Below are 3023 nucleotides of genomic sequence, written 5' to 3'. Positions count from 1 at the left end.
TCTGCTTGTGTCTCAGGCAGAACCCTGTTTCACCAACCACAAATTACCCCCAAACATGTTTAAGGAATTGTTCAAATCCTCTATCTAAATGTCCAGTAAATGTATCTCAATGTTCACTAAAGGGGAATGTGCAAAGCACATATGAAAGATTAAAAATGCTTACCAAGAACAATTAATAAAGCATATCCTGTGCAAATGAAAAATTAGATTACTTGCTGTTATCTTTAATGGCTGTTGGATTATTTGCTGACTACTACAGGTGTACAGAGCTACCTGCATTTTATCATGGTTTAGATTTAAGAAAGGGAGTTACGCAAAACCAGTAAGTAAATGAATAGGTCAATAGGTGTGAACACCTATAGCAAGTTAGTGAAGTGGTTGATGCCAAGAGTTAAGCTCAAACTGCCTGGGTTCAAACTTAACTCTTCTGCTTGCTAACTGTGTGCTTTAAGCAAGTTTATTTACCTCTCTGTGTTTCACTTTTCTCCTCTGTAAAATGAAGATAATAGAACCTATATCACAGGGTTGTTGTAAAAATGAAATTAATCCATGTAAAGTGCTCAGAACCATGTTTGACATAATAGTAATTGTTCAGGGAATGTTAATCTTTACCAGTGTCATTATCATTACTATGTGACGGACACTGGAAGGCTCACTTGGGTTAGGTCCCCTGTCCCCCATGGGCAGGAAGGAACCAGTAGGTGAATAGGTAGGGAGGGAGTAGCTAAGAGGAAAGGGGAGGAGCATAAAAGAGGACTGGGATTAGGGAAGGTTTCTTAGATGCAGTTGCATTCAGGCTGAGACTGGAAGGATACAAAGAATTTAACCCAATGGGTGTAGCTGAAGCCAAGAGTGGGGGGAGGGGCGCAGGGAGTGGGCACGAGGTCTGGGGGGTCTCAGCAGAAGGAGGTATGGAGTTCCTGCTGGGAGTACCAGGTTGCTACTGTCAGGAACTCCTGTGGTGGTAGCTGCCACTTCTGTTTCTTCCTTCCTCATCTGGCTCCTCACTTTTCCCTCTTTTCTCTCTCTTCTCCCTTTAGAAAGCCTTGACCCCAACAGCACTCCCAGGCAGGACAGGTTGGTGGCCTCTGGTTTAGATATAGTCCTATGGGGTAGGGCTGTGTGTGGGTCAGGTGTGTCACTGTCCTGGTCTGGGGACTCTATGATCCCAGGTCTTTAATGGGGAAAGCCCCAGACTCATCTCCCTCTGCCTTGTTGTTTCTAGTAGAGCAGTTCTGGATCATCAGTCCTACTGGCCATGCTGGTCTCCCTCCCATGCTTGCCCACAGTCCACAGTTCACAGGACCACTTGTCCTAGAACATTAATACAAACCAACTTCTGTGGGTCCTGGAACCTTAGAAGCCTCAGCTTCTAAGTGGAGGGCTGTGAGGGAATTCCAGGCAAACAGAGTGATTAGCCTTTCTCTGGTCTTGCTGGCGAAGACCAAACTCACTGCTTTCCTGTTCCTGCCCCCGTTTTTATTGAGCTTTGGCTATTTACTCAGGTAGGAGCTGTCTGGGGCGCTAGAGGCTGATGAGCCGGGAGCGTGTCCCTACCAGCTGCAGAGGCTGAACAAATCTTAGCAAGTCATGTAAACCCTCAGAGCCTCTGTCTTCATCTGGAAGATGGGGATTAGAATACCGGCTCACAGAGCTTTGGTGAGGATCAGACAGGGTGAATTTACAGCCCCCAGGCCAGGATCCTCGCCCCTCCAGTGGCAGCAGAGCCGTGTGCTGAGGACCTGCATGAGTGCGGATGCATGGCCTCTGCACATGCTCCTCGCCCTCCCGTCTTCCCCTTCCGCAGAGCCCTTGTAGCTGAGTTGCGTCTCCCTTTTCCTGCTTTCTGATTGGGCTGTCGCCATCACAACTTCACGTGGGGCAGGTTCGCTTACAGAGAATTGTAAAACTGGAAAACAACCCAGCAGTGGGCCCAGAGAACAGACATAGGACTTTGAGCCAAAAATCTCTGTGACTTTGGTCAAGCAGTTACATTGCTCCGTCTCTTCCCTAAATTGGGATAGGAGCTGACTCACAGGGTTTGTGTGAGGATTAAAGTGAGGTTATAGGAAAGCTCCTTGTAAATTGTATTGTTATTTCCATCAGCATTAATAACTCCTGGCTGGTTTCCAGACGTCGCTGGGGAAGGTTATTACATACATTCACCCTGGAAGGCAGCTTGAATGTGAAGCAGCCCCGCGCTAAATCCGCCTCCTCAGAGGCTCCAGACCTGAGCTGTCCACGAGGTAGCCACCAGCCACATGTCACTGTAGAAACTTTATTTTTTCATTTAATTTAAATTCAGTTAGCCAACATTTAGTTAATTGACTTCCTCAGTCACACTAGCCACTTTCCAATGGCTCATAGCCACGTATAGCTGGCGGCTACTGTATTGACAGAGCAAATATAGAACAGTTACATCATCACAGAAAGTTCTATTGGACAGCCCTGGACTAAAATAGGCACTCCCTCCCCCATCTCTTTAAAGTGTTCCAGGAACCCCTAAAGTTATTTTTTGAGGGGATACCACAGAGCCCACAGAGCATCTGTTGTAGTTAGATCATTCCAAATATGTCCTTCGGATTTACTATAAATAAAAAAGAGACAGAAATGAACAGTGTTGCTATGAAAATAGTTATTAGAATTACAGAGACTAGTGACCTAGGGCGATGCACATTAAATCTCACATACATGCGCTTTCTGGGCCACCCCTCAGGAATTTGACAGGGGAGACAGTATCACAGACAGTTATTAGATTTAAGGCAGAGATCATCCAGACACCAAGGTGTAACTTTTTGGGGGTAAAAAAGTGGAGTCAACCAGCATCCCAGAAGCTGACACGGGTGGGGGGGGGGATGGTAATTGGGCTGCTCTTAGAGCATTTATCAAAAGATAACAAGAGATTTTCTGCATAACTCCAGGACCCCAGGAGGAACTGGGCAATTATCATGTGTCACCACAGAGTCCCCTGGAGGAGGAGAGGGGAGGCCTCGAGTTAGATACAATAACCATCATTACTTGTC

The sequence above is a fragment of the Mirounga angustirostris genome, unplaced genomic scaffold (assembly GCF_029215605.1).
Source record: "Mirounga angustirostris isolate CCGP_5_RB_7025 unplaced genomic scaffold, mMirAng1.0.hap1 SCAF_1, whole genome shotgun sequence".
In the NCBI taxonomy this organism is placed as follows: Eukaryota; Metazoa; Chordata; class Mammalia; order Carnivora; family Phocidae; genus Mirounga; species Mirounga angustirostris.
Note: the sequence above shows the minus strand (reverse complement) of the source record.